This window comes from Zootoca vivipara, chromosome 1, assembly GCF_963506605.1.
Source record: "Zootoca vivipara chromosome 1, rZooViv1.1, whole genome shotgun sequence".
Classification (NCBI taxonomy): Eukaryota; Metazoa; Chordata; class Lepidosauria; order Squamata; family Lacertidae; genus Zootoca; species Zootoca vivipara.
Window position 1 is genome coordinate 19,796,516 of NC_083276.1, and position 12,792 is coordinate 19,809,307.

A 12,792-nucleotide genomic window follows, 5' to 3' on the forward strand; every position below is an offset into this window, starting at 1 on the left:
ACCCCTCTTTTTCTGTCCGCGGGACTCGCGGGAGTGCGTCCCGTCGATTGCAATAATGGGACTTTATTTCCAAGAAAGTTTACTTAGGATCTCTGCCTTCAATTAAAACGAGAAAGGAAGAGAGCAGAGGGGATAAAGGAGCTGCTGGCTTCTTTAAACCTGATCTTGAAATGGTGGGGAAACGCAGAACTTTCCTGGGTTTCTGGTAAGACTTTTTATTGAGACCGGGATTTTACCAGGGACTGAACCTGGGCCTTCCAGCGCGCAAGGCAGACGGCCGCTCTACCGCTGAGCCACGGTCGTTTTCCCAAAGGGTTTAACGTTTAGTTATTCCCTTTGGCAGTTGAGTATCTGATCTGGAGGGGTGAGGGGAGAAATCCACAAAAGCAGCTGAACGTTTTACTGCACTTTCCCCTTTCCTAGTAACCAGCTTCATTTAATGCTGCTAGGATGATGGGAAGCGCAGAGATTGCTGAAGGCCACTTACTCCATAGTTTAGCACGCGGAGGAATTGCTGAGCAATCCGAAAACCGCAGCATCTCTCCACCTATTTCCTCACAAATGATAATATCGGAAAAGGTATCGTTGTTGAGGCATCTGAGGCCAAACCAAGACTTGTTGGAGAGGGTTGTGCAACCGAGAGCAATACCACATCAGCTGTGTGCTGAATATCGCATTTGGTTATGGATTTCCCCCCACATACTGTATCTGTACTAATGTCTTAGCGGAGGAAATCAGCCTATTTACAAAAGTGATGAATTATTTGCCTCCTTGAATCCGGAATCCCGATTGCGATCTTAGCTGATAGCCAGTGTTAAAGTTCCGTCAACATTTGCGCTGTGAATGCCACCTCTCAGGTTTATTAAGCTTGCTGAGCATAGACAGACAGACCCATTGAAATGAATGAACATGACTAAGCGAGGACCGTTAATTTCAATAGGTCTATTCTGAGTAAAATTTAGTTGACTGCCACTCAGAAATTCAAGCATGAAGGAAATCTGCCCAGACACATACCTTTCAATCCCCCAAATTATTGATAACCTGCCACGAGTGACGCAAGTCATCTGTGAAGGGCCACGTGAAGACTCAATAATATTGTCCCGTCTTAACCTTTCCCTTGATCCGAAACAGGGCTGCAAGTCTATACCCACTTACCTGAGAGTAAGCCCCACTGCATTCAGTGGGATATACATCTTGAGTAGACATAGGATTGCGCTTTAAGTCTCTTCAATTACCTGTTTCCTGAAGGGACAAAGATCACACACATGCTTCCAAAAGCACACTGCAACTGTATCCATTTCTCCACAAAAATAAGCACCACTGGGTTCAATGGAGCTTACACTCAGGTAAGTGTGCAATGTTACCTGGGCCCCTTCTTCCCAGTTAACAAGAGCCTTGCAAAGCATGCAAGATTGGGGGGGGGGGGGTTGCTTGTGTAGGTGCTTTTCTCTTTTTGCATCCCGGAAAAATTCTACCATTCAAACGATCAGTGTCAGGGTCAGCCCTCTGGTCCCTCTTCACTGGCCCCAGGGCAAGAGGGGTGATAGCTGGTGATGGGTCCACTCAGCTAGAGCCCCACCGGATCCAGTGTTGTCAATATGTGCCTTAGAATCATGGAAGCAGCAGCCATGGAATGCACACTTCCATGCTCTGTACATTGGCTAGCGTGCGCAATGAAGATTTAACACTGACAGGCAATGGTAGAGAGGGAACGTGGAGAGCAATCCTTATGCCCTCCTCAACTTTAAACTGCTTGGAAAGAACTTGCCCAATAAGTCATGTGACCAATGCCAGGATGTGTCATTAATCACCTTCCCAAATCTTGCTCCTTACCCAACCCACAATTCTGGAACAGCTTCCTCCTCCTTCTTTTTTTAAAAAACACACAAATCAAATTGAAGGAGAGTGAAAGTGCCCCTGTTAGGAACAGAGGGTATTGCCTTAAGAAGTTATACCCACTCAGATTGTTGGTTCAGGGGATATTATTCAGACAGGGGATATTATTATTATTATTATTATTGCTATTATTATTATTGTTACTCCACCTTTTTATTTGACAGGAACTCAAGTAAAGGCTTACAGCTAAGGGCTTACAGCTAAAACAAACAGCTAAAAACATAGGAAAAAGCTATAATTAAAAAACAATTAAACATTAATAAAATACGCACACACACAAAACAAAAAGATAGTTACAATGAAATAGCTACACTTTTCCACCCTTATATCTGCAGAACGAAAAATGCTACAATAAAAAGTCTTTAAAAAGACACTTTGCATAAAATGTTCTCATCATATTCCCAGCCCTAATTGGAGATGTAGGGAATCAAACCTTCAGTCTTGTGCACACAAGGCTTGCACTCTTTCACTGAGCTATGGCTCTTCCCTTCAGTGTCATTACATAAAATCTGTGTTTCTATTGATTGGTTTTATTGTACGCAAGTCTACACCCCCCTTTCTTACACTTTTCTACTTGAAACCTGGCTCCTCAGGATTCACACCTCCAGAACAGCAGCCCAGAGCCTTCTCCCTCAGCAGGTTTGATGTGGATTAGAGCCAAGAGTTTGTCAGGCAGCCTCCCTGACCCATGGTGAGATGGGCTTTAAAAGAGATGGGGAAAGGCTACAATAAAATGTGCAACTTTTTTGTGTTCCTGTCTCATAAGGGCCTGGGGAGAAACAACTAATCAACCAAATAAATCCAAATTAGGGAGTGACCAGAACACTTCCACACTATATGTTGAACCTTAAAGAGCTTTTAAATTAGCACCCTAAAATATTTGATCCCACTGCAGGATATTTTACCGTGTTTCTCATATTTTAAGTCATCCCTACAAAATAAGCCATGGCAGGATTTTCCTGAGTTGAAGAAATATAAGACATACCCCAAAAATAAGCCGTAGTGGTGGGAGCAGGTCTGGATGGCGCCATGGAAGAGGAAGATGCCTGTCAGCGCCCGGAACCGGCTGCTGCTGCCCCTCCAAAATGCCCAGCAGCATGCACCGCTCCAAGCGCTGACCCGGCAGCGGGACTGGCAAGAGCCGCAGCGCGTGCTGCTCCAAGCCCCGACCCGGCGGCGGGACGCAGCAAGAGCCGCAGCGCGCGCTGCTCCGAGCCCCGACCCGGCGGCGGGACCCGGCAAGAGCCGCAGCGCGTGCCACATGCAGCCCCGACCCGGCGGGACCCAGCAGCGTGCCCTGCTGAAGCGCCGACAACGCGCCCAGCAGTGCAGCAGCAGCCAGTTCCGGGCGCCGAGCCGCGACAGGAAGAGGAGGGACGCAGCGGAACACAGCAACAATAACAAAAAACACCCGGCCGAGCCTTCATAGGCCGCCGCGGCTGCCACTCGCTGGTCCCTCCCGGAGCTCCTTTGCGAAGAGGCTGCCCCACCGGAGCTTTGAACTGCTGCGCGCGGAGGCAGCAGTGGTGGTGAGTCTCGCTGGGAGCTTGGTGCCAAGCAGGAGCGAGTGAAGAAAGTCCCGAGCTTGAGCGCGCTGCGGCTCTTGCTGCGTCCCGCCGCCGCGTCAGGGCTTGGAGCAGCGCGTGCTGCAGGTCTTGCCGGTCCCGCCGCTGGGTTGGCGCTTGGCGCTGGCGCTGCTCCAAGCCCCGACCCGGCGGCGGGACCCGGCAAGAGCCGCAGCGCACGCCGCGTGAAGCCCTGACCCGGCGGGACCCAGCAGCGTGCCCTGCTGAAGCGCCGACAATGCGCCCAGCAGCGCAGCAGCAGCCAGTTCCGGGCGCCAAGCCGCGACAGGGGAGGTACCATACTGTAATTTTTTAACAAAAATAAGACACCCCCCGAAAATAAGCCATAGGCTTATTTTCTTGAGTTAAAAAAATTATAAGACGTGTCTTATAATATGAGAAACACGGTATCTCTTCTTCAGGCCAGGCTCCTGGCAAGAAGTCACAGTGATACCTGGGCCATAATGCTCATATTCAGGTTGTGGAATATTCTCAGTTCTCCTTCCAGCATACCCGACGTCATGTTTGCATACCCGACGTCATGTTTACTTAAAAGTAAGTCCAATGACATCCAATGGAGCTTGATCCCAGGTAAGTCTTCTGGCCTCCATTGAGCATCATAAGGTGTCACAGTGGCCGGAGTGGACTACTTCAGAGTAACGACGCTACGCAGCTCTGCATTTTATTCTTTTATTGGTGCTGCGTATTTACAGTGCTCAAGTCATTGCTATTTACACGGAGCGATGTTGTCAGTCGGTTTCAGAACCTCCTAATGGCTTTTGGCGCGTCTTTCTCCAACACAAAAGCTTTGGCAGACCCATCCTCTTGCCCCTCCTCTTCCTGCGTAATTCTGGAGTTGGGGGGATGGGTCTTCCCCCCTTACTTGCCCCTTCCTGTCCCACCTGGGACCCTGGCTCCTCTACCTTGCCTGAGCCTCGGACACGACTTCCTGCTTCCCCACTGGAATCGGAACTCTCCCTGCTTTCCCCTTTGCTCGGGGACGGGCTTGAACTCAGGAGGGGAGGGACTTCGCGATATCCCCTGTCCCTCACATCCACCCCCCTCCCAAGCTCTCCTTCACCCCTCCCCAGGCCCCCCCCATGTGTCGGTGACGACTGGAAGCCTAAAAACTCGGTGCTCTCCGAGCCCGTTGGTGTGAACACCTCCCCCCAGTCCTGCGAGCCCCCCCCTTCCGCCTGGGAGGACGGGAATCCCAAAAAGTCCGTGGCGTCAGAGCTGGTGGGGGTAAAAATGTTTTGCCAATCTGCTCCTTCCTCTGACTGGGTGGATCTTGGCGACACCCATACCTCATCCTCTGGTTCCTCAAACTCCGCTTCCCAGCGCCATGGTGAGCTGTTCTCCCGTGCCTCCTCCTCCTCCCCCTCCCTTTCCATGTGCCAGGGCTTGGGTCTGTGGGGAAAGAGGGCGTGAAATTCTTCCACCAAGAATTCCTCCTGTATCTGAGTGGCGGGAACCCATTCATTCTGGGACGGTGGAGCATCCTCCCATGCCATGAGGTACTCCAGGCCCCCCACCCCCCACCTTGAATCCAGGATGGCCGTGGCCTCATTGAGTTGCTCCCTGCTTTCCCTCTCCCCCCCTCCCTCGGGGGTTTGTTCGCTGTCTCTGAGCCTGCTGCTTTCCCTGTACGGCGACAGCAGCGATCTATGAAACACTGGATGCACCCTCATGTCCTCTGGCAGTGCCAGCCTGTATGCCACCGGGTTGACCTGTTGCGTGACCGTGAAGGGGCCCAGCCATTTGGGTGCCAGCTTTTTGCACCTCCCTCTGGTGGGAAGGCCCTCCGAGGACAACCACACCTTGTCCCCCACCCTGATGACCTCCCCTTGTCGCCTGTGGCGATCTGCCCCCTTTTTGTACGCTTCCTTGGCCCTCTCCAAGTGTTCTCTGAGCTGCTGGTGCACCGTCTCCAGTTCCTCTGCCCAATCCTCAGCCTGTGGGCCCTCCTCCTCCTCCTCCCTCTCCCTCTCTGGGAAAGATCTGAGGTCGCGCCCGTAATTGGCCTTAAAGGGCGACACCCCTGTGGAGACGTGCACTGCATTGTTGTAGGCAAATTCTGCTAGTGGCAAGCGATCCACCCAGTCCGTTTGCCGCTGGCTGACGTAGCATCTCAGGTACTGCTGCAGAATGGCGTTGACCCTCTCCGCTTGTCCGTTGGTCTGCGGGTGTCTAGCCGTCGACAAGCTGACCTCCACCTGCAGGAGGTTCATGAGCCGCCGCCAGAACCTGGAAACAAATTGGCGGCCACGATCCGAAAGAACCCTTAAAGGTAATCCATGCAGTCTGAAAATGTGATCAACAAACAGTTTGGCTGTCTCTTCTGCCGAGACTGCCCTGGCACACGGTATAAAGTGACACATTTTGGACATGAGGTCCACCACCACCAACACTGCAGTCTTACCCCTGGACGAAGGCAGATCTGTGATGAAGTCCATGGACACCACTTCCCACGGCCTGTGTGGTGTGGCTAAGGGCTCCAGCAACCCTGGTGGCGCTGCTCTGACCACCTTCGCCCGCTGGCAGGTGGTACAGCCCCTTACATAGTCTCGAACATCTTCCCTCACCCCTGGCCACCAGAAGTGTCTCATGACTAGGTGAGTGGTCTTGTCCCTTCCAAAATGCCCCGCTGTAGGGTTGTCGTGCATCTGCTTGAGGACCGTACGTCGAAGCTGGGTGGTGGGTAGGTACAGCGCACCCTTGTAGAAAAGCAGCCCTCTGCGTTCTGCAAAGTCTTTTGCCTGCTCCCTCCCCCCTCTCAGTTCTCTGAAGATGCGGTTGGCAAATTCATCCGCTGCCGTCAGTGCTGTGAGTTCTGCCTCGCTCACCACTGCTGCTCCGCAGGACCATGCCGACGGGGGGAAAATGTGCCTTGGGGCTGGTGGCGCCTCCTCCTCCATGTACTCTGGCTTGCGGGAGAGGGCATCCGCCCTGACATTCTGCTCTCCTGGGATGTAGTGTATGGAGAAGTTGAAGTTCGAGAAGAACTCCGCCCACCGTATCTGCCGCTGGTTGAGCACCCTGGCAGTTCTCCAGAACTCCAGGTTCTTGTGGTCTGTGCACACCTGGATGGGGTGCTTGGCGCCCACCAGGAAGTGTCTCCAGTGCTGGAACGCCGCGTGGATCGCAAGAAGTTCCCGATCAAAAACTGTGTAGTTTCGCTCGGGCTGGGTCAACTTCCTGGAGAAGAAGGCACAGGGTCTCCACTCTCTGTTGGCGTCCAGTTGCAACAAAATGGCGCCCACAGCCTTATCAGAAGCATCTGTTTCAATGCGTAGGGGCGCGTCCTGAACCACGTGGAACAGGTTCTGGTCTGAGGCGAACACCCTCTTGAGGCTTTCGAACGCTGCTTGCGCCTCTGGTGTCCACCTGAACTTCTGCTTGCCTCTCAGGCAGTCAGTGATGGGAGCCGTAACTCGAGAGAAGTTCTTGATGAACTTCCTGTAGAAGTTGGCAAAGCCTAGTAGGCGTTGGGCATCTTTGCGCGTCCTGGGGCTGTGCCAGTCCAGGATGGTCTGCACCTTGTCCTTGTCCATTGCCAGCCCCTTGTCTGACAGCTTGTAGCCCAGGAAGTCCACCTCCTTGGTGTGAAACTTGCACTTCTCCAGCTTCACATACAGGTGGTTCTCCTTCAGGCGCTGTAACACCTCCCTGACGTCCTTCACGTGCTGCACTGGGTCGTTGGAGTAAATAAGGATGTCATCCAGAAAGACCAAGCATTTCCTGAAGAGTAGGGACCCCAGGACGTGGTGCATGAAGGCCTGGAAGCATGCTGAGCCCCCTTGCAACCCGAAGGGCATCACCAGATATTCAAAAGAGCCCAGAGGCGTGAACATCGTGGTTTTCCACTCATCGCCTTCCCGGATCCTGATCAAGTTGTACGCCCCCCTCAGGTCTAGCTTGGTGAAAATCTTGCCTCTGCGTGCCGCTGTCAGGAGATCATCCACTCTGGGCATGGGGAAAGCCACTGGCTCTGTCACCGAATTCAGCCGTCTAAAATCCACCACAAGACGGCGCTGTTGCGTGTCTTTCTTGTCCACCCAGAAGACCGGGCTGCCCCCTGCTGCCTTGCTTTCTCTGATGAACCCCCGCTTGAGGTTCTTGTCGATAAAAGCGCGCAGATCCTCCAGTTCCTGGTCTGACATGGCGTACAGCTTGGCTGGGGGTATAGTTGCCCCAGGCACCAGGTTGATCTGGCAGTCAAAAGGCCTGTGTGGGGGCAGGTGGTCGGACTCCGCTTCACTGAAGACCTCCTGCAGGTCCCAGTATGGTTTGGGTATCGCCTCACCCCCTTTGACGTGCATGGTGGCCACCGTGGCTATCGGAGGCCCCTCCCCTGGTTGGTGCTGCATGCAATGTTCCAGGCAAAAGTCCGATCCAAAAGTGATGCATCTCTGATGCCAACTTATGGAGGGGTCGTGGCGCGCCAGCCAGCTCATGCCCAAAACGATTGGGGGGTCTGAGATGGTGGTGACGTTGAATGCCAGTGTCTCTGAGTGCCTTCCAACCGTCATTCTCATGGGGGGGGTTTGATGAGTGATGGCCCCTCCCAGCAGCTCTCTGCCGTCAATGGTTGCCACGTGCAGAGGAAAATCCAGCTGCAGAAGCTGGATCTGGTGCTCTTCTGCAAAGTTTCTCGAGAAGAAGTTGGCTGAGGCACCACTGTCAATTAGGGCGAGGACCGTCAATGGATAGCCATTTGGGAGCGTGAGCGTCACTTCTAGAACCACTCCTGCTCTGGGAGGGGTGGGCTGGCTCTGCTCCTCTCTGTGCGGGTGGGTGGGCTGGGGCTGTTGTCTGCTGACTGTGCCTGGCTGCCGCCCCTTGTCTCCTGCAGCCAGGCTTTCCCGTTTCCCTGCTGTGGTGCTGCGTCAGTGGGGGAGGGCACAACCGTTCCCGCCTTTCCTTGCCACTCCCTGCGATGTGGGCAGTCTCTGACGAGATGCTGGGGGGAGTTGCAGAGAAAGCAATTCCCACCCCTTCCCTCCTTGCGTCTTGGCGCCGCTGGGGTTTGAAAAGCCCGCGCGCGCGCGCTATCAATCTGCATGGGTTCCTGGTCCTGACTGGCCCCAGGCGTGGCTTGAAAGGGTTGTTGAGGGAGTGGCTTCTCCTGCGACCGTGGGAACCAAGCCCGCTTTGCGCGCGTTGCTTGCTTGTCGCTCCATCTGGATTCCTGCCTCACCCCCACCGCCAGAGCCGCTTTGCTCAGTTGATCCATATTACTGGGCTTTGGACCTCTCGAGAGCTCATCCTTCACCTCCTCATGCAACCCCAAGTAAAACGCCGCTTGCATTGGGGCAGACTCCAGATCCCACCCCAATCTGTGCACCAGCATGGTGAATTTCGCCCAATACGCGCGAACTGTCATATTTCCTTGGCGTAAATTATGAAGTTCCTCCTTAGTCTGGTCCATATGACTATCGGACGAATACATCGTTTTCAAACCTTCTAGAAATAGTTTGACATTCTTCATGCAAGGATTCCTTGTTGCAATTAACGGTCTTAGCCACTCCCTGGCCGCCCCTGTAAGGTGCTCCACAATAAACGCTACTCTGTGCTCATCATCAGGGAACTCATCGTGGTGCAGCTCAAGAGCATACACAATCTCAGTCTCAAAGCCCTGAAACTCCTTCGGGTCTCCATTGAACTTGCTTACTAGGGTCCCGGCTCTCCTTCCTGGCAGCACTTGGACTTGGGGTGCCCCTCCCGCCTTGTTTTTCTCTGCATCCAGCTTGTTTTGGAGGTCTACCGCCACCGCCCTTAAATGCTGCTCTTTTTCCTGGAGCTCTCTCACCTGTTCCGCAAGTTGTAGCCGGTCGTCCTGGACCTTCTTAGTCTCCTCTTTAGCTGCCTTCAATTCTCCCTGCGCCTGCAGCGACAGCTGTTGCAGTTCTAGCTGGGCTTGCTCAGCGATCTGCCGCCACTTCTCCGCCTCTGACACGCTCATCCCGGCAACTCCAAAGTAGCCCAAAAATGATTAGGAGGTTGCTGTCACAGTGGCCGGAGTGGACTACTTCAGAGTAACGACGCTACGCAGCTCTGCATTTTATTCTTTTATTGGTGCTGCGTATTTACAGTGCTCAAGTCATTGCTATTTACACGGAGCGATGTTGTCAGTCGGTTTCAGAACCTCCTAATGGCTTTTGGCGCGTCTTTCTCCAACACAAAAGCTTTGGCAGACCCATCCTCTTGCCCCTCCTCTTCCTGCGTAATTCTGGAGTTGGGGGGATGGGTCTTCCCCCCTTACTTGCCCCTTCCTGTCCCACCTGGGACCCTGGCTCCTCTACCTTGCCTGAGCCTCGGACACGACTTCCTGCTTCCCCACTGGAATCGGAACTCTCCCTGCTTTCCCCTTTGCTCGGGGACGGGCTTGAACTCAGGAGGGGAGGGACTTCGCGATATCCCCTGTCCCTCACATAAGGTAAATAATGGTATGCAAAATGCACCTTGGAATCCCTCTGGATTGAGAAATGGCAATGTGAAGTGGCCTTTCTGTACTATTCTCTAGCACCATTATGATGGGAATGTGGACTTCCCGATCCATGGCTACTGGCTGTGCTCGGTGGAGCTGATGAGTGATGGAATCCAGCAACACCTGAAGGGAGGGGGGGGGGAGAAGCATAGGAAATATTATTCTAGCTCAGTATTTTGTATACACCACCTACTCCCATTCTTAAAATGCAAACAATATCAGGAGCTCAAAGTTCATGAAAACAAACCACCCTCATGTAGCTGTAATCATTGTTGTGAAATACGGTGTACTGTAATTGGAAACCCCAAATTCTGCATATCTACCTGCTCCATAGTAACGCTGAGCAGGACTTTCTGTGTGCCTGTCCCTTTTCTGTGAAGCAGGATTCCTGTTGAGATATGACAGGAACCTCCCATCACTACTTTTCAGAAACAGCTGGAGACAGTTTTGTTCTGACAAGCTTTCACTGCTGGGCGAATAGGTGTTTATTTTTGCATTGTTTTAAAACTTGTATTCTGTTGCCTTTAAAAAAAATAAAGGTAAAGGTAAAGGTAAAGGACCCATAACAGTTAAGTCCAGTCATGAACAACTCTGGGGTTGCGGCGCTCATCTCGTTTTATTGGCCGAGGGAGCCGACGTTTGTCCGCAGACAGTTTTTCCAGGTCATGTGGCCAGCATGAATAAGCAGCTTCTGGTGAAACCAGAGCAGTGCACGGGTCTCGCCGGAGCGGTACCTATTTATCTACTTGCACTTTGATGTGCTTTCAAACTGCTAGGTTGACAGGGGCTGGGACCGTGCAACGGGAGCTCACCCCTTTGTGGGGATTCAAACTGCCAACCTTCCGATCAGCAAGAAGTTATTTTTGTTATGTTTTGTACATTGCCTTGAGATATATATGTGTAGGGCAATTAATTACTCAATGCAAAGACACATGGAAATGCAAATTTATTTATGTTGCACACAGTCTTAGGTCATGGAAATAATAGTAAAAAGAATCCCAAAACACTAAGCACCACCTCCACCACTGGCAGAGAATTGGTGCCACCATTGGTGCATTGGAGTGTGTGAGATCTCACAAGATTTTAGTGAGATCTCATGAGATCTCACCAGAAATCGGTGCTGATGGAGGACCTACATTTCTGCAGGTCACAGTAGGGTGGACGGCATGGCACAGAAATGGTGGCAGAGTGGAGTAAAATGGGACACACTGTCCCTGCATAGATGCATGTTTCGGTCATAGCTAAGAAGCAAACTTTCTAAATAACACTGAGCCCTAGAACAATCGAACAACAGTAGGAGCATCTCACTGCATGGCCTGCAGCGAGATCATAGCCTGCTTATGGGATTCCCAGAAGCATCTGATTGGCCTTTGGCTTGATCCAGCAGGGCTCTTTGGGTCTTATCCATTTACTTTATATCCTGTCTTTCCTTCACAAAGCTCTAGGTGGTGTCCATCAGGTTCCTTACTAGATGGCCTCCATACTTTGATCAGATTCAGAATGAGATCAAACCTACTTAGCTCCAGCAAATTTGTCACTTCATGCCTTCAAGCAATTCCCACTGTATCTATCAAATGCTTATTATTATTATTAAAACAAACAAACAAACAAACAAACAAACAAACAACCCCCATACCATTATATACCAACTGTCAAATAGTGTTGAATATTAAATATTATTGCATGCCAACCAGCAGATACTGTTAGTGGTTCTCAAATATCTTGCAATCAAAGTTTAAGGAGGGATTTGTTTGCAAGGGGACCATGCTGAATAAGATATCATAGGTTAAGGTATAAACACCTGGACCGCAAGGACTATTGCCCAGATCTAACTGTTAATGGTGCAGCTGCACTACTCACGAAAAGATTTAAGGCAATCCAAATTGAATTCTTTGGAACTATTTCTTTCTTTCTGTTTTTGTGAACTCCCCAGTGATCCGTACCATAAATAATTGTGGCCTGTACCATAGCCTTGGAAATGCAAAGGGCAGTTATATTACTTCCATATTTTCTTCAAAATTATAAAACCGTGTTATCTGCCCTGCCTCATTTTAGTAAAATATTTTCATGAAATAACACTGTTTGGCGCATGTGCAATGGCAAGAATTCCAAATTTGACAAATGTTTTGAGCTCATTAACTTATTTCATAGTATTGGCAAGGAAGGTAGATTTTGCAACTTGAAAAAGAGCTTGATTTTTTTAAGAGCACAGTGGTGGAATGTAAGCCCTCCAGTGTCTCTTAATCTTTATATCTCTTCTAGCCATAATGAAAAATTTCCTCAGACTTGTTTAATAACATTTTAAAAAACAAAAAATGCTACTGTCATTGATATCTACACCAGAGTATAGCCACCATTGATACCTTGGAGGAAGGAGAAATATGTAGTGTTTTTCATCTTTAATGGAGATGCAAAGTAAATTCTATTGAAATGAATGAGAATGTACTAGATGCATAGCTGCCAAGTACCCCGTTTTCCCTGGGAAACCCCCGTTTTTTCATACCGTTTCCCGGTGGTCCCCCGTATCAGTTCGTCTCCCGTTATTCTCCCTTATTCCACTCCTGCCGGTGGCCATTTTTTCTGCTTTGCCCATTTATGGGCACCGAAAATGGCCAGCGCTGGAAGTCGTGTCTACGCATGTCCGGAAGTGCGTAGACGTGACTTCCGGTGCCGGCGCCGGCCATTTTCGGTGCCCATAGATGGGCAAAGTGACACTGGAAGTTGCGTCTACAAAAATATTTGATAGATTGATAGATAAATATTTGATAGATTGTCTCCATATTCATTTCGTGTGTAAATTTAGAACAGATTCTCACAATGACCAGGTTCAGACCATCATCT